Source organism: Temnothorax nylanderi, unplaced genomic scaffold (genome assembly GCF_030848795.1).
Source record: "Temnothorax nylanderi isolate EJ_2023f unplaced genomic scaffold, tnyl_v1.0 TNYL_tig0079_pilon, whole genome shotgun sequence".
NCBI classification, from domain to species: Eukaryota; Metazoa; Arthropoda; class Insecta; order Hymenoptera; family Formicidae; genus Temnothorax; species Temnothorax nylanderi.
The window spans coordinates 265790-285583 of NW_027249141.1; the positions used below are offsets into that span (position 1 = coordinate 265790).

The 19794-nt window shown below is 38.2% G+C and overlaps 1 protein-coding gene across 2 annotated transcripts in view; it reads left to right on the forward strand.

Moving 5' to 3' along the window:
- Positions 1-4874: 4874 nt before the first annotated feature.
- Nlg-4 (neuroligin 4) overlaps positions 4875-19794 on the forward strand; it is a 221646-nt gene continuing 206726 nt past the window's right edge. For both annotated transcript variants that reach the window (XM_071709540.1, XM_071709541.1), the window contains exon 1: positions 4875-5871. The gene's annotated coding sequence lies outside the window, so the exon portion shown is untranslated. The remainder of the gene's footprint in view (positions 5872-19794) is intronic.

Consider the following 19794-nt stretch of genomic DNA (forward strand, 5'->3'; position numbering starts at 1 on the left):
TACTTATTATTCCTCTCATTTACAATTAAAAGTTATACAATCAAAATTGTATAATAATGAAGATTACATATTTGTTATTAAAACATAAACGCTTTAAAATAAGTTCATTATTTTTTTCATGTAATAGAAGAGTTAACTTTCTTATATCTATGCTTTAAGGGGATCCTGCAGCCGTATGATTTACCGACATTATCGTTTTTAGATGGATCTTTTAATTGGCTTTATAGAATTGCAAAAATCTTTTACAGAATTAAAGTCCGCACAAAAATCTAAGGTAACAAACGCGATTTTATATCAAAAACACAAAAAATTAAAAATATTAACAAAAATTCTGCAGTTTATACATACATAATGTTTATCATCCTCCCTTGGGAAAACATGTAGGAATAATATCGTGCAAGTAGAAGTAAGATTCAATGCGTACAAAAAAAGATCCATCGAAATTTTATTTTAGTAATGCAAATACGGATGCAGTATGACAAGAAGAGCAGCAACAGTAGTTGCCGGATCTTGCGAGAGATGGCGAGCAATCGAACAAGGACAGATGTCATTTCGTTAGACAAAGACAGATATAGGGAAAACAAAATTAAAAAGGTTGACATTATCGACATCGAGGAAGCTCACCTGTCACTGCAGGATCCCCTTAAGATGTATGATAGCACTTCTATAGTCAAATGGCTATCTTTATTCGGTAAATTTTAAGAAAATTTTTAGTTTGTTATTTATTTCTAAATAAGTTATTAGTTAATTTTGAAGAAATTAATTTATAAAATAAAATACAGAAGCTCTCTTGATTTCATTATTAATCTATAAAACACAAAATTTGTGTATTTTGGATTATTTCTTTATCATCAGAATTAGAAACATCTTATGTGTCTAATACATTGTTTTATATACATATTAATAAATATCTTAGTAAAATATTACGACAATGGTGATGTTATCTTTGAAATTCTGACATACATATTTAATAGAAATTACATGAATAATTGCTTCGAGGACTTTTGAAGGACCTTGGATTCGAATATCTTTGAAGTTCGCTCTTTTGCATGCCAAGAACACCGTTCTGGTTTAAACTATTGAAGGATCACTTACCGTAGGCCTCGCAAGCCTCCCATTATTCACTGCGATCCGATTACGCGAGCTTCAGAGTTACTCGCGGCCGCATTCTGGATGTTCTCGTTAAGAACATCGACCGAGCTACGGTTTCCGGTTAACCGCCCTCTTCAAGGAACGTCTTCAACGTCGTCGCGTCGCGGCCTTGTCTCGCCGAGCAAATTGAATTTCGTTCGCAGTCATTTCCGCCCGCTGAAACCCGGCCGGGTGGAGAGGCTGTCCACCCTTCCGGCTGACAAAGAGCACGGCTCAGCCCGGACGGAAGAGATACGGTGTGAGTCGTTTTCTTTCATACACTTAGACATCAGCTACGTCTGCATCCTGTCTTCGGGATGCCCAGCAGGCCGATTCATCTTCTCAAGGATTAGAGCGGGTTGAACGCGTCTAAAATGGATTGGATCCTTAGAAACTCGAGGTTTTTTTTGAGGTCCACAGATTCTTAGAAATCCCTTTGGACTCTTTCAAGTAGTTCCTCGATTTCTCTCGAAAATCGAATTTTTGGGTCGAAACTTTGAAGATCATTAAACAATCTCTTTTTTATGTCCTTCAGGACTATTTATTCTTTTCAACAAAGTCGTTAAAATAACTTTGAGATTTCACAAAGAGCATAATATTTTTGTATTTATTTAAAATAAAATTGGGAAAATAATTAACTTATTACGAATAAACCTTTGAAAAGGGCAACATAATACGTACAGCGAAGTGGCACTCGGAAAGTCTTTATCCTTTCGAGGATTTTTGTGGTGGAATAAATTTCATTCACGCGCGAAAGAACTTGAGGACTCGGCCGTTAACGAAATTAGTAGTCCCGCCGGGAAACTTTTTCCGCCGATCCCCTCTGTACGTTGAAAAAGTTTCAAACTCTCGCATGCTGCCAGCAGGGATGGAATCCTCTGATATATCTCGTCGAATTTCGACTGTGCGCAAGATCACAATAGAGCCCCTGAAAAAGGAGCAGCGGAAGCACGAGTATATCACTCAGCTTGCTCCGTTTACTTCGTTTCGGCTCGTTGAATTACTTTAAACGCGTAACGCTCTGCGAGCGTGACGAATATAAGTGTTAAATTCGTAGGTAAGGAGGGAATGTTCTATCGCGATTTGGCTTGCATGCCTGCGAGAATTAGAGAATTTTGCACACGTGAACGTTTATATATAACACTAGCTTTGCTACGGTATGTAACTACTTAATAAATCCTAAGAGATATTGTGAGGAATCCGTGAAAACACATTTTACCCCTTTTCACTCCGTTAGGGGTCAAATCTCTAAAAATTTAGTGGGTGTTTACGTCATGGAAAGAATATACTTCTCGAATTTCATGTTTCTAGGTTTTTAGGAGTTTTGGCTAGGCGTTGATCAGTCAGTTTGCAGTAATTTGTTTTTATATATATATTATAGATGTAACGCTCGCAACAATGTGAAAAGATTTTAATCTGGAATGATATACGCAGAATTTCAACAGTATAGCTTACGGGTTCTGGATTTTCGACATTTTAGTATGACAGTGGTTATTATCTCGCAAATTTCATTGGAATCTGATTAATTTGCACAAGATCAGAATTTATTGGGAAAAACTGTCACATGCCGCATAAAAAGTTTGCGAGCGCGCGCGTTTGCACATAGAAAATATTATAATTTCGCAAAAGTTAAAAGCGATGAGCTTTATCGTCTCTGGAAATATTAAATTATTTAACGTAGATCGCGCGATATATTATTACATTTTTGTATTAGTGGATTCAAAGAAAATAAGGCTTCATAAAAAATAATTAGTATTTTATATGCTAAATTTGAAACATTGATACAGTCCTTTTATAAGATTATTGAATTCTTGGATTAAACCATTTTTTGTATTGCTACATTTTAAAATTGTTGGATACCAAGATTGAGGAAAATCTCGAAAAATTCTCAATATCTGCAAGCTTCAAATCTTAAAATATTGTTAAATTTTATTATTTTTGTATTACAAAACTCTTGTATTTTTTGTCATTTGTATATCTCCGCTTTACGTTTAAAGTTCTTAAGAATCCTACAATTTCTCTCGTCTAACAATTCAGATTTCCTGAAATCTTTTTATTTCGGCTCTTATTCGGATTATCTTATTGTTTCGTCGCTTCATATTTTCACAACCACCAAAGTGTCAAGTTACAAGTTACGAATATCGAATCGTGCGCAGAGCGTCAACGCATCAAACCGCAATATTGTAGACATCCGAAATTACAACGTCAACGTTTGTAAACAACATTGTCCGCTGCAGATGCACCTGAGCCTCCATGTGTCAAAAAAGTTTTTCGCCACTTGAACGTTCAACCGTGTCGTTTAATCCGATGCGACATTTTTTAATAAACAATACGCTTTATGGGATGATTAAGTATTTCTTTGTACATACAAAAATGTTTAAACATTTAACATTATCCTAAATTCTTATAATCTTAAATATATTATTATTATGTTTATTTTTTTTATCCATTATACCTTTATCCCAAAGGGCAGTAATGTATAAATTTTGATTAAAAATCCAGAATTTAATTCTCGTACGAGAATTCTTTTTTGGATAAAAGATAATTTTGTATATAGGGCAATATATTATAGTAATATTTTTTATTTACGCAGTGGCTCAGATTTTTTCGCAATGTTGTGACTCTTACACGGCCTCTTTCCGCCTGAATGAACCGGCCCGCTATTCACGCATAAGATTAATTAGCTTCAAGATCTCGGGCAGAAGACGGTGTGTGGGATACCCGACAGTGTAATCGAGCAATCCAATTAGTGGTCTCGGCGCAAAGCTCGAAAGCTCTCGAGCTCTTGTGGTCGATGCGAGTTTATTCGGCGCGTTTGGACTCGCATGTCCTTCGAGAGGACATCGATCTACCAGGTTACCGCCTTGTAAGGAGCGAGACGTACCCCGCGACAAGTCCCTAGACGGCCCTAAAGTCACTGCAAAAGGGTCCGTCCGTTGGCAGAACTGAATCGATAACCGACTGTCCTTTTCTTCGCGCGTCCCCACGAGTCTGCGCGGCGCGCTTCGACGACGCTCGAGCTTTCCAGACATTCCAGCTTGCGAGGCCGGGTTACGCTTTACGACCCCTTCGATTTTCCCATTTGACAGAATTTCTGCAATGATGTACTTACGCCACGATAAGTCCACGCAACTCTTCATAGGATAGTCAAGTCCTAATTCGTTAATTATAAACAAGCTCGAGCTTTGACACTGATTAATATGTAGTTGTAAGATAGGTGGTCGCTCTTCTTCATTATTTCCTGAAGCTTTTGCACAAGTTGGGTACATTTATTTATGAAATTAAAAATAATTTATTAAAAATTAATGTTGAAGTTTAACAACAATATTTAAAACGCTATAAAAAGGTAATAAGATTCTAAAAAAAGTTAGCATTTAAACTTCTTCTTGTGCTTTTACTTTTCTGATGCTTCCTTCCAAAAATTAGAATTTTTCAAAAGGAGCTTTTTAGGGAGACTAATTATTAATTTTTTGAATAATCCAAGTTAAAACAAAAAATATGTTAAATAGTGTTAATATGATGAATTGATATCTCGAGATATCAGCGAAGCTTAAGCGAGCCTGGGAAATGCAGTCACGCTTCTGGTTTCACAAAAGGGAACTCTGTGTCCGGCCGGCGGGGTTTCGCGGCACCAACCCCAAAGTGTAATCCGTGGAATCGACCGTGGCGCGCTCGGCAGACGAGAATGGAGGCTCTGGCGTCGCGTTGCGCGAGAGCTTGCGGAGCTTTCCATTCCGGTGCCGTAGTCCGTCTCGCGAACCTCGCGGTGACGTTACACACGTCGCGTCGTGCCGGTTACCGTGCCGCCCCAACGTCCGAAGGGTGCCTCCCCCCTCCCCTATCCCCTCTCGCCGCGTCGGTCGCAGCGTCGTCAAACCTCAGGGTGTTAAAGGGTGTCTGCGATAATCCGGGCGTCGCGCTGCGTGGAATCTCTCGGCGCCGCGCTTGTCGTGCGTTCGCGAGCGGAATGCGCGCGGATGCGGCATCCGCCGCCGCTGGTCCTGCGAGGGTTGAAACATCCCCTCGGACTCACTTCCGGTGAACGCGGGCCGGAAGACGCAGGTTCGCGCTATTCGAATATCCGGCGTTGACGTTGATCGAAGTGTGATAAGGTTGAAGATAACGATGAAATAATTAAGGAAGAGTTAATTAATTTGACGAAGTTAAGGAATGTCGGTGGGAAAAATCGCAGCGGCTATTCGAAACGAGGGGAAGAGTACCGAAGAGTTACGGACTGAAATGTGTAACAATTAGTTAATTAAATAAATTAAACTGTTTATGGACGTCAAAACTGAGAGATTTTAAAAAAGTAAACGGTATCAACGAAAAATTTAAATACTGAATGTTTCTATCGGTAGAGACCGTTCGTGCAATTAACGTAACGTATTATAGTAATATATCAGCGATATCGGATCGCTGTACAATTGTTTACCCTGCCCATGAATGAGGAACAGATTAACTGGCGGAGGAAGATGAAATGTTAGGATAAAGAAGATTCATCGCGTCGTAAACTTGTGCAGTGTGCGGTTCGGTAGATTAATCAAAAGTTCGCGTGTTGATTGAGTTGATTTAAGCTCGACTTTCGGCTACCCACGCTCAGACATTTGTAAAACTGGGAGTGAATTTGCGTTTGTGTGTTTGTGCGTTTGAAGTGATTATTAGGAAAAAAAAAATGTGAATTCAGTGCGCGAAGTCCTTCCTCTTTTGATTCCATCGAGTGAAGCCTCTCTTATTTCTGTGGTGAGTTTTAATAACAATAATTATTTTCAACCTTTACTTAGCTATTGTATTAATTATATCTTTTATGGCATATTTTTTCTGTAATCCAAAAATTGTAGATTTCTCAAAATGTGCGTTTAATTATCGTTTTATTGGGTATTATTAATATTTATTCAAATAAATCTGTGTAATCTAATAATAATGATAATAAATTAAAAATAATGAAAAAATATATAATGTAATAAGAAAAATATAATGTATACATCGAGTAGGAACAAGACTACTGTATTTATTAAAGCATTAATTATATAAATCGTGATAAGTAAGAGTTGCAATTACAAACTTTGAATTTTTGACATTGCAAAACTCTCATTTCGAAATAATTTACTCTAGATTATATGTACAGAATATAACTCGCATTAATTTTTATTAACAAATTTCTTGAAAAAATTAAAATAGATATTTTCTTGCAATTGTTATTTATTTATTTAAATGAGCATTTCTCATTAAGGAAGTTAAAGATATCCACTAATACCTCGCTCTATCAGTCAATGAATATCTAAATAGCTTTAATTAAAGGCATTAATAGCATCCCATATTATATGTGAAACATTAATGCATTTATAAACAGTTTCGAAGAGAAACCAGTGCCGCAATAAATATTTAAATTGTTAAATTACGAAGCAAACAGTTTTTCACGTTCGTTTTTTCACAAATTCAATCATAATAATAAAAAAATGTTGTCCATTTGTTGGACAATTGAAATGTTCAATAAGTTAAAATTAACGAGGGAAGATTTCCGCCGGTCCCACGTTGAATTCGGAGCCGCGCGGCGCGACGCGGGCGGGCGGGGGGTTAAACGAGACCTCATCGTTTCGATCTTCCACATCACGCGGAAGCATGGCGGGCGTTCTCGCTCAACAGTGAAATTCCTGTTTTTCCAACGGTAACCCGCCGCGGGGGTTTCCACGTTTAAATATTCCCGAAGTATGCAAATGCTGTAAATTCGCTGGAAAATATACCCGGAGAGCCGGGGCAGAGCGTAGCCTGCCGAGGTATCGAATCATTATAGATATCGCGAAACGTTGCACGCGCGCACGCGAAAATGTATTAACCCTGTGGCCCGCCGATAATTTGCATAAACGGCCGACGGAATTTACGTGCGACCGCCATGTCGCCGATCCGCTTGCGCCCGCCCGCGTGCGCGCGCGCCGACTTCAAAGCGGATTACAAGTTTCTGACGATTTACGTGCTCATTATACCTTTGTGAGCTCTGTGGCGGTTAGTGCCGAAGCGCACTGCAAGAAGTTTCAGACACTTCTGGAATAAACTCCGGCGCGATATATCTTTGGCTTCGGCGGTTACACGAGGCACGTAATGTTGTTCCAACCCTTAAGCGCGTAGCTTAGCATATATACAATCTTTCGAGCACGTAAACATAATTAAGTGTCTGCAGATGCAATTACCCAGACAGCACGCATGTCTAAAAGATGTATGTCGCAAAAGACTGAGTACATTCCTCGAAGATATATTTATAAAGATAATTCCGACGGCGATCAATCGCGATAATAATCGTAATTCACGTCTCATTTAACAAGAGATTGCCTTTTTCCGCAATATTTTTTGTGCGTGTCGCGACATTTTGAATAAACCCAAGTCACATCATAAAAATACCGGAGAAAAATTTGCGCGATTCTACGAGCGCGGAGCGGTGCGATATTGTTCTCGAAACGAAACGTGTCTTTCGACGAGGACACGCGTCCAATCTCATATTCTGTATTTCCTTCGAAAATACGCCTCTTGTATTTGTAGCGTATTGGAAAAATAATCCCGCCCGCGCCGCCGCGCCACGCCGATCTGGCATTGGGCGCGAAAGAGGGCCCGGAAATGCAAATGTGTTTCTATATTGATAAATGTAGGAGGCGCGGCTAACAAACACACACGATTCTCGCGCGCACACTCGCGCGATTCCCGCGATTGAATGAAATTTGTTCTGCTTACGTACATATAAGACGCCTGATTTATCTTTTCCGACGCAACGGCGAAACGCGGATTACGTGCCTTGCATGTGTATGTACACTCGGCGTTTCCCGTCTCAAGAAATATGCGGCGAGATTCGACGGACGAATGCGCAATCGCTTGCGCTATCATCGAGCGAAATCGTTTATCACCATCTTAATATTCATGACGACACGGGCGAGAACCGCGGCGCCGCGGCGCCGTACAAGACTGTTGATGAAAGTGCAAAGCTTACATTGTGCGGGATAAATATTAACGATATCAATACGTGTTCTCTAAATCTTAGCGCGTATGATCGTGATAGTCACTCTAAAAGAGAGGATTGTCACTCTAATTTGAGTAAATATGCAGACACTCATAAAGTAGGAGTAAATTTTTTACTCAAAGTTTTAGAGCTGCTGCTCTACAAGTGATACGATCTTATTCTAAAGCTATAGTGAATCACGATTCACTAAAGATAGATTGATAAATGACTCTACAGAGTGAAAATTTTCCACTCAAAATTGTAGAGTGACATAAGTCACTCCTATGGACACTGATCTACTGCACTCGAAAAGAGTGCCCTTTTATTCAAATAGAGTGCCATTTATAGAGCAATTTTACTCTTTCTTAGAGTGGCGAATCACTCGACGTGCATAGGCTCAATTTTCACTTTTCGTTACACTTGCATTTCACTCGTTTTGAGTGATATTTCACTCTTCGACTTTTAAAGAGCGTGCAGAGTGTAGTGGCTTACAAAAAATGTACATATTTAAAAAAATATATTTATTTCATATAATTACAAGTCTACCTTCGTCTCTGATCCATGCAAGTTCAAGAGTGCCGCACATACCCATAGAATTTTACATTCCAATTCTTTCTTCCTCTCTCTTACACACAGATTAACCATCGTCGCTAAAACTAAAGGGAAATTCTTCGACTTTCTCCGCACGTAGCCGCTCGCAAGATTACTTCAGGTAGTTGGAAACTTATTTCATGCTGTAAATGGTCTCGCTCATGCACACGGAGTACGTCCGGAGTATATATAGTAAGTGTTCGGCTACGCGATATCCGAGATTGAGAGCCTGATTCACGCCGTTGCGCGGTAGTGAATAGGGCATTCGCTCTCGCGGTGACGAGACGAAAGCCGCAAGTTTTGATGAAATGCATTCTATGCGCTGCGGTGTGACTATATAAGAGGAAGTCTTTCGGTAGGCGTGCGTGCTGGGTAACGCGTTTCTGGTTAGGCGTGCGCATACACGAGACACAAAACGGGAGATCGAGACAGCGAGCGCGAACAGGAGAATTCATCCCCTTCGCGTCGGGGGCTCTCCTCTTCTTGGCTCTACTTCGACTTCATCTCAAGTTGTCCCTGTTTCGCGCCATAATCAGAGTTCAGCCAACTTCGCTCTTTCTTCGCTTCTGCCGCAGTCCCCTTCAACTTTAGACGTATTATTCTTTCTTTCCCTCTTTTTCCTAAAGTTTCTTTCCGGCGTGAATAGAATCTTGCCGGTTCAAAAATCAAAGATCCAAGGTTCTAAAATTGAAATATAAGGGGTTTTGTAAGGAATGTATAACGATCCGGGAACTTAAAACTGCATAAGATTACAACGACTCGATAAAGAACTCAAGTATATTATAATAGTCTAGATAAAAAGGACGTTAAAATGTAAATTTATATCGTATTAAATTGTGCTTAGAAATTGCTTAAGTTTTAAATACGGGCATTTTTTATGTATATATTGTCGATATTCTAAGTTTTTATTTTGCATCTCCATAATTATTTAAATTTTAAGGCCTGTGAGTATACTTTTCAAAAAATTTTTACTTTCTTGATACATTTTTAAATGTCGGATTTAAAATCTTTCAGACTAAACAATTTTGGAAAAAACGCCTTCAGATTTTCTGAAAACTGTTAGATTTTAAATGTATAGAATCTTTTACATCTTAAGCCTTTTAAATCCCAGATTCTTCAGATGAAGATTAAGAGTATCTTTCAGTTTTAATAAATTTTAAAATTAAAAAATTTTCTTGATATTTGTGATCTTTCATTATTAAATCATGAGATTAGAAATTTTCGATTATATACCTTATCTTCTTTTATCGTCTTATCTCCTTACATTCTCTAATTTTATCTCTATAACTTTTTTTTATAATTTCAAGGTTTAATCATTTTAATCGGGTATAACACCTTTTCTTCCGCTTTTACAGGAATTTTTTGTGTTTGTTTGTGCGTTTGTATACAATTATAAGTAATGAGAAGTCAAAAATGTAACAAATTATTTTTCACTCATTGATATATAATAATAAATTATATCAATATAACTTATATAAATCGCCCTTTAGTAAGGAAAACGTTTATTAACCCAGCTACTAGTCGCAACATTAATTGGATGACAAAAATTTATTAGCGTCTGTGTATTCGCAGCGCATTCGCGCACATCGCGCCACATCGGCGCGTTATATTCCGTCGAAAATTGCGAGCGGAGAATTTTGCGGACGCGTGGAACTCGGCCAAATGCAATGTGCACACTATGACGCGCTGTATCTCGCGCACGCGGGCACTGGGACTGAAAAATGTCTTACTTTACACCGTAGTTTTAGTATCGCCATTTAAGTAACATATCGCGGTAACTTATTCGCCTACCATCGAGCAAGCGAGTTTTGGGCCACGACGCGACGGATCGATAATCCGTAGCGCATTTGATTACGATATCGCCTGACGTGCATTTCTGGAATTATCAGATGCCGACTCCGAATCTCTCAATACATATTCGATATTTTTACGATATGCTTCAAAGTTTGGATTTTTCAATATCCTCCAGTACTGAAATCCTAAAGTTGCAGAAATATCAAATATTTGTTTAATACTGTGGTTTGAGGATGAAACTTCTGAATGTGACATCAGTGCCTCGTCGCAACCGTAGATTTTCAAAGCTTTGCGATCTTGAATTATGGAGTTTGGAATCATTGGTGAAAAAAAAAGATTCAAAACTCTGCTATATGTTTTAGACGTAAGGTATAAGATAAATTATTTTTCTTGCATTTTTTGTTGGTTTTTCAACTTTCTCTAGGAATACAAGAGTCATACCTATATAGTGCTAGGATCGTTTATTATCCAAAAAGGAGCGGTGCAATCTCGCTTCTCGTCTTTTGTGATCGAACGGCAGGAACGATTATTGTCCGTGATGTAATTTGATTCCTGCCGCGTTCGGATAGACAGTTCGATCTTGGTTTACGTGAGTGCCCTAATACCTCGGGATATTTGGATCTTAGAACGGAATCAAGCCGAATGGCCGTAATCGCCAATAGCGCGTCAGGGATTTCATAGCAAGACCAGTTAATCCGATCGCTTCTCTTAGCTCCGAAAAAGAAAGGGGAAACATTTTATAAATAACTATTGGATAAGACCAACTGTGTGTAAATTTAAAAGACGGTATTTGTATAAGCCACTCAGTTATTTGTCTCGTGATAGGAGGAATCGAAGTTGTTCCAAATGTAAACGCTTCGCGCGGCTCTTCGATTGAGTGACTCTCTTCACTTCTTGGGGGGGGCTTTTGCTGGAGGAGGACGACGTTGATTTATAGAAAAAGTTTGTGCCGCATGCGCGCGCGCGCGCGCGCGCATAGAATCTTGTTTCGGTAGCGTTACGTCGTTGTAAGTTCTTCTCGGAAATCGTGAGAGTTTGGGGCGCGCTCGATCTTGTGATGATCTGCTTGAGAAAGTTTGCCGGTGAATCAAGATTCGCTAAGTTTTTATTTACTGGTAAGACTTATTTACCGGCGTAAACGTGCCCATAATTTTCCCATTCTTCGCGTCCATATTGCACTTTGCGAAAGTGCAATAAGTTTCGAGTATTGTCGAGATACTCTGCTTATTGCTTTATTAGAATCTGTAATACGGCGTCTCTGCATCATCTAGCGATTACCACATTCCGGCTTAAAGTATATTAATAACTACGTTGCGTTATATCCAAAATCGGACATAAGACGTCTTAAAGAAATATGTCTTAAAGATGTATTTAAAATGTTTTATGTCCCGATTTTGAACATGCGTGCTGTCTGGGTAACTTTAAGTACTGACAATGAGTGTATAGTCAGTTATAGTCAGTCGATAAAAATTTCCATTTATCCTTCTTTTTCTAAGATGGCATCAAACTTATGGGGACATATATCAATATATATTAGGAAAGGACAATTAAGAGCTGCTCCCTTTTTCTTTGTTCCGTCCCTTTTCTTTTCTTGGGGTCACCTTGACAACCGCTGTATCTGTACGTATGTATAGAGTGCACGTACGCGGGGTAACAGGGACCACTAATGCCTCCATGAAGATTTATCGTCTCGTGCCAGACCAGGGGCTGTTACGTAAGGTTAAGCTCAGGGTCGGGGCGTTAGAATCGAGCTCGGCCGCCGATCCTGACAGCTCTCGTCCTCGCAATCATGTAAATCCCAATGAAGCGGAAGCTACTACTCCGCGATTCCGCGAGGATCTTCCCCAAGATCCACTGCATATGCGGGATGGAACTGTACGCCGCATACCTTTTAAATCCCGGCGCTGCTGGTTTATGACTTCGTCATCGCCGCGTCCCGTTTACGACTGTAAAGCCGGACTTTATCTACGTTGGATTCATATCGCGTTCAAATCGCGGTTAATGCCTCGTACCACACCGATTTGTGATTTACGAGGCCGGGGGCAAAACACGCGATACCGTTTTTAATGAATAGCCATGGAATTACGATCGAATCAATTTCTATGGCGCGCATTCGTTACAATCGTAATATTGAGCGAATTTTTATTTTCCGGTTGCACTCCAATTTTCCCCCCGGAGATCGTGCAATGCGAGCTTTGACGCTTCATACACAGATTTTCCAGATTATCTAGAAGAATTCAAAAATGCTATATTGACAAGAATCTCATTTTAGAAGATTTATGACGTAAAATATAACATGTTAAAATCTCTGCTATAATTAGTTTAATTAGTTAAAGAAAATGTAAAATCTCCCCCCTTTCTCTCATTGTCAGAAGCACTTAAACACGCAATAAATTCAAACCAAACAACACAATTTGAAAATACTAATAAGAAAAAGTGTATTACAATTTTCAATAAGTCGGAAAAATATAAAAAAATAGCATAGTATTCCAAAAGTAAATTTTTAAACGATAGAAAGTTTCTGACGTTTAAGGAATGTTTCCCAGTTGATACAGAGCATCAATTTCTCCTTGTAATAATTTTGTACTTAACATATAGTTGTTACATTGCATTTACACTATTGAGTACGAAATTATAATATAGACGTAATGTAACTGATGCTCTGTGTCGACATTTTGTCGTAAAAGTTAAAATTAGTTGGAATAAAAACTGTGGAAATTCAAAGAATAGATAGCAGATAAAAGTTAAAGGTTAAAGGTTAAAGGTAAATTAACGAATTTGAAGGTTCTATCTATGTTTGATAACTATGAAGTATAACTAATGCTCAGTGTCGACCGGGTTAACATTTCGTCGTAAAAGTTAAATTAGTTGGAGTAAAAATTGTGGAAACTCAAAGAATAGATATAGCGGATAGAAGTCCAAGCGGAAACTAACGAATTCGAAGGTTTCTAACTAGTTATGTTTGATAACTACGATATGCAAATATATTCATATTTGACTCGAAACTTATATGCAATGACGCGAGACAGTTGAGAATAGTCCGCAATATCTGAGGTTCAATTTTATGGAAGTGACTCGTGATGGTTCACTCGCGTCTCTAACCCCGCGCGCGCTTTCAGTTTCAAGAGCGATCCATCGTAGTCCATATCTATGGTCGATTTCATATCTGGGAATCCCATACAGAGTGTGCGGTAGACCCTCCCCGGTTTCCTCGCGAGCTGCGCGAAAGATAGATAGGGGGAGACAGAGAGAGAGAGAGAGAGAGAGAGAGAGAGAGAGAGAGAGAGAGAGAGAGAGAGAGAGAGAGAGAGAGAGAGAGAGAGAGAGAGAGAGAGAGAGAGAGATGGGATGGATGGAAAGAGGGCGGAAAAGGGCTCCCAGCGGCAAAGCGAGAAAATCGAGTGGATACATACGTTAAGCTAGATTACGTGTCCAGCGGCTAGATTGCGGCGCGGGTTGTATCTGCTGGATTTATTAAGCAGTGCCATATGTATCCAGTAACGTGACACCGCGGCTACTCCACCCCCCCCCCCTCCCCTCGTGAAGGCCGAAGAATTACAATTTCCAATGGCAGATCATTGGCACGGGCAGCAAGCTGTGTCTCACGCGAAAACGTTACTTTCATTTCAACGTCACGGGAGATGTTTACGTACGATTTAATATGCCGTTCTGCGCGTACGCAAACGCGCTTTTTGCCGAAGTGTAACTCAAACAAGGTTGATTGCGAATGCAAATATTTTACGAATTTTCGAAAACAGACGTTGCTTTAATTATGGATTTGAATTTCTAGCTACCAGCAAAATTTTATTTAATATTCTGGGGCTGAATGTATTTAGGTGTACGGCGCACCACGCCAAATTCCTCAAACTCCTATTTTTTTAAGCTGACGTATTCTATTTCGTTATTTTATTTTCTAAATAATTTACATTGGATCTTCGACTGTGAATGTTTAACTGAAAAAAAAAGAAAGAAACTACAGCACGAATGAGAATTGAAAATTTACTGATGAAGTGTGCAAATTCCTTAACGAATAGAAACCAGGCGCAGTACGGGATTTTGACTGCACGTACTGTGGAATAAACGATTCATGCAAATCTAAGCTGTACATGGTGGCGAGTGCGCGAGTTTCCGTGCTAATTGGAAAGTATTTAAAACACGGCAAACCGCAAAGAGCGGAGGTAGCGGTACTAACCGTATCGTTGCAGGCATGGTTGAACGAAAAGAATTCCTACCGCGTAAATTTCCAAACTATTTGCGCAATTCACTCTTATTAAAGCATTTTGAACGGTCCTCGAATCGCTCACCGGCACGTGTTGATCGTTACACGGAATTTTTTCCGGTAATTATAATGTCGGATTAATCCTTTTGAAGATAAAATTGAAGCAAAATTTCTATCAATCTCTATTCATCCGGAATATTCGACAAAATTAATGTTCGTAGATGGTATAAATCAGAAAAGAAGAATGCTCTTTTACAGATGGACTTGTTTGTTTGTGCTCAATCCAGATGACGCAGAAAATTCGAAAAAAATTCTTTTTTAATTCTCGAATTATGAAATAAATTCTTTTTCCATCCTATTTCTGATCTAAAAACATTCCTGAGAGTAAAAATATTTCACTGAGCTTTCATGTCACTGAGCTGTAAGCCCTTTTTCAGATATAAAAGGAATTTTTTTATACTCTATATAAGAATTCGCAGTAAATTCAAAATAGTTCTTGAATACTATTCTAACGCTCAGAGCTTCATAACAGGTCATTTTATGTTTTTTTTTTAATTTTTAAACTTTAAAATTACAATACACAAAAAGTAGTTCTTTATTTTATTAAACGGATATAGGGTAACTCGGGGGAATATGCCACACTTAACAAAAATTTGATTTTTTTCTATTTTTTTTTTTTTTTTTGAAGTATCTTTGCATACTGGTCTTTTCTTTCCTTCTTTTATCTGTCATTTGTACATGATTTTAATAAAATAGTTTGATTGCTTACTATTAAAAGGAAAGAAATACAAAAGTGTTGCAAAATGGCATATTACCCAACCATATGGGTAACATGCCACATAGTATAATATACTACATGCCACATAAAATAATATACTACATACAAATATGTAGTAATTTAACTTCAAAAGTTACTTTATTCATAAAAACAGTACAAATAATCTTTAAAATAAGTCAGTACAAATAGTTTTTAACATAAAAAATAATATTTTAAAATTAAATTGTAATATTAAAATTATTGTAATATTGGATTGCAACAACTAAAATTAAAATAAAAAATAAATCTTAAAAACTTTAAAACCTTGAACCTTACAAATTTTAAAACCTTATAAACCTTGAAATTTTAAAACTTTGTAAATTTTTATAACTGTCACTTTTTTCAACTACATTTTTTTTTATTCTTCCTCGTATACGCTCGAGGCATTATTGTTTAAAACATGTGTTTAAAAACGTGGAAAAAATGTGTTTTTATTCCTTTTTTTGAATTTCAATAATATTATTAAAATAAAAACTATAATACTGCCAGGAAATAAACAAAACTTATGCAAAACATCAGATATAGAACTATGAACAATTTCATGGTATTTACAAGAGCGTTTTTAGCCGTAGCTTTGTTAAACACAACGAGTCGCATATTCCCCCGAGTTACTCTATATTCGTTATGCACGTAATGCAATATATAAGATTTGATTATCACCACGCGTGGATAAGGTTAAGTTGTATTTGAAATGAATAAATTCAGTAAAAATTCAGGAAAAATTAAAACTTCCTTAAAATCTAAAACACTATGAATTTTTATAAAAATGACAGTAAATAAAAGTATTGTACTACTTTACTTGTGTGTCAAAATGCAGCGCTGTAACTCAAGCAGTTTTTGACGCTTATAAACGTTTGAAATTTCGGGGAATATGTACATACATAAAGGACATTTAAAAAAATACGATTTTTCGACGTTTTAGAACATTCTGAACACATTGACATCAAAAACTAAAAAAAAAATTGTTGCAAAGCTTCCTCTATGAAAAAGCAAAAAAGTGAATTCTTTTTGAGTTTATAACAATTATGAATATTATCTGTGTTATTTGGAATATACCATAAATAAAATGGAACAACAATCTGTTTCTGGATTATACATAGGATATGTTTGGATTACATGTTCTTGATTTAAACAATCAAATTGTATGGAATACTGTTCGTGCAATTTGCATTTACCCTCGTTTCGTCCTGTATTTTAGGGGTTGTCTCATAATTTATTGTAAGCCCTTTTTGCAGAACATGCGCTTTGCAGTTTGCTATTAGCGATCCTTCTTTTTTTATCTTTTTCACCCGTCGTATTTCGAAGTCTCGCTGTCGATACGTTCCGATTTTTCGCCATCGGTGACAGCTGCCAAGGCGTTATCGAACCCTCGAAACACAGCCCGCGGGAGTCGATAATGCACGAGTTGGTTGCAATGAAAACCGCAATAGCGAAGAGCGGGCGCGAATCTGTTTCACATTTTATCGCCCACCGAAACTGATGTCGAGTTGCGCGAGCAGATAAATACTTTGACCGCAAACCTGGAAGCTATCGCAAAATTATTCGGTTCTCTCTATAAGGTTTGGAAAAAAAAAACGGTTCTAAAATTCGACTCGATTCACGATCAAACCGAGTCATTTTCTTGAGGGCGAACAAACAATTGCATTAATTTTTCGCTCGCTAAGTTGCAGGTAAATCAGGTAGATCAAATTCTGATTAGTCGAAACTCGCGAATGCCCGAATGCCGTCGGAATTTTTCGCTCGTATACGATAGACTCTTCCTCGTTCTACGCACGCCTTGTATACGTACATCGGTTCGTTAATTGGCTTGCAGCATTGTTCAGATTTCAATTCGATGCGCATGAAATCGCCGGCTCTGTATCTCCATCGACGCGTCTTATTGAGAGAGAGAACATCACAAAGCAAACTGTGTATAGCGATACGCGAATTTCGCACGGCTATGTTCTATTAGCTGCCACGTTATTCGCGGCAATCGCTCGAAACGGGTACAATTTAACATCGCGTTACACACCATGGGCAACCCACCACCGGTCGGGGCTTTACATAGGGGTTTTGTGTTAGAATTATCTGCCCGGAAGCACGTAGCGGTTAGCCGGTTGCTGCCGCTTCTTGCATCGTACCGTATAGCTAAAGCATGTTCAATGCGCGGTTAAACGCATTCACTAAATTCTTTCCTAATTATTCTGGTCCGAGATCTCCGATTGCTTTATCTCTCGGACTTGGAGAAAGGATTTTAGATTTTCGCGATATTTGAATCGCGGTGTAGGATTCTAAACTAATAATTAGTGGATTTTGACACCCTCTTCACTTTGGTTCTTTACTTTTCGTACCTTTTTAAAAGTTGAATTTTATAACTTGGAGATTTTAACACTTTATAATTTGGAAACTTCAGCGCGCTCGCATGTATACTTTGAAGTTTCGTAATTTTAAAATTCTGCAACTATTTGAAACTTAAATTCGAGCTTTGCAGTTGGGAACTTTTTTCAATATCGAGTCCAATCAGCGTGTAATACTGCAAGCGTATGACGAGCGTATTCTTGCGACTATTTGGATTTCTCTTTCTTCGATTCCTGGTTGTCCTGATTCCGCGGTCGTAATCTTCGACAGAGGAGCTACGACGCGATGATGACTTTTGAAATGCCTTCTTTATCATCGACTTATCCTCGTCGTATATACGGCCGTTTCTCTTAACGCACGGATCACGAAATGTCCGCCGCATATATGCGCCGCATAATGCCCGAGAGAGAGACTTAACGTACCTACGGCGTGACGTACCGAGGGCGCAGATGTCATATCAGAACATTAGCATCAGTCTGCAGGATGCCTGATGATTTTCGACATCACGGAAACATTCGCCACGCTTATCTTCTGGTACTACGGAATCTTAATACGCGATAAAAGTGAAGTAAATTTGAAGGAACTACAATATGATATAGTAGAAAATTCTGCGGACTAGCAATTTACTTTCATTTTACTTATGACTTATTATGTGAAGCACAGGAACAGATTTTATATATACCAACTCATTATTTATACAGAGATGTATCCTATAGTCAGTATTTATAAGTTTTAAACAAGTTACGGTGTATCTATGTAAAAGTACGTACTTTCTAAATTATTATTGTTTCAATTAATAATTGCTTTAATATCTTTCTGCATTTTTTATTTCACATCGCTTTTTGCACAATTTACAACTACACATTTAGAACTACCAAGGGGGTCTGTTTAACATTTTTCCTAATAATTATTATTTATTTTTAAAACATTACTTTCTGAAAATTTCCTCGACTTTTATTGAAATATACAGATAATTAATTTTATAAATTTATTTTCTCTTTATCTCTCTTTTTTTTCATTTAGATAGGATTTTTACTTCTTGGTAGAAATAGGTATAGATCTTCGGTAGCTGAGTTAAAGTATTTCGCTTATCTAACCTTAGCCATAGATGTGATATTTGTAACTCTGGGCTCAAATTTTTAGCAGGATACACAGTCATGTGCTTGTAGTTTAGCCTCGCGATTATTTTGCATGCATGCTGGAGAGTAAATTTCACGAAAGGGTTCCAAGGAAGTAGGTTGGGATTTGAATTTAAACGAGGAACCCCTATCCACTCTCGGTGTCGGTGTCGAGCTTTCCGGTCTTCCATGCGCGCGAGCGACAAGTACCGCCGAAAATTATTTTTGGCCACGTTGGAGAAAGCAGCTTCCGTTGCAGCGTTCTATGTAAAATAGCGCGGATATATATATGTGTGAGACAGAGCAGAATACATCGTGAAATTTAAGAATCGATAAGGGAGCAAACGTTTCATCCTTCGACAAGTCCAAATAGGTTCTTCCATGGCGATAATTTGATCTGCAATTGTATTTAAAGTTAAATTCGATCCGACGAGTTATTATTGCCCGGCGATGAAACCAACTTAATTTGCAAGCTCAATTAACTAAAAGTACGATCTTGTTATTTCGTTTACAGTATTCCTGTAGCTTTAATCTGAAAACTCCTTACTTTGCCGTGTTAACTCCGTAACAAGGTCTTTACTTAAATTTTCGTTAAGGAAAAGTTGCCCCTAATTTTATTCAACGGAGCATCTTTACTGAAACTGTTCGCAGCTCGCGAGAGAAATCTAGCGTTAGCCGGGGTCCTTCGTTTCCTATTTCTCCGCTACAGTTCTCAAGTTGCAGCGCGGTGTTGTTTTAGAGGTTCTAGATTTTAGTTTAGTCGAGTTTCAGGATGTTGCTCTAAAGTTTACGGATTCTTGACGTA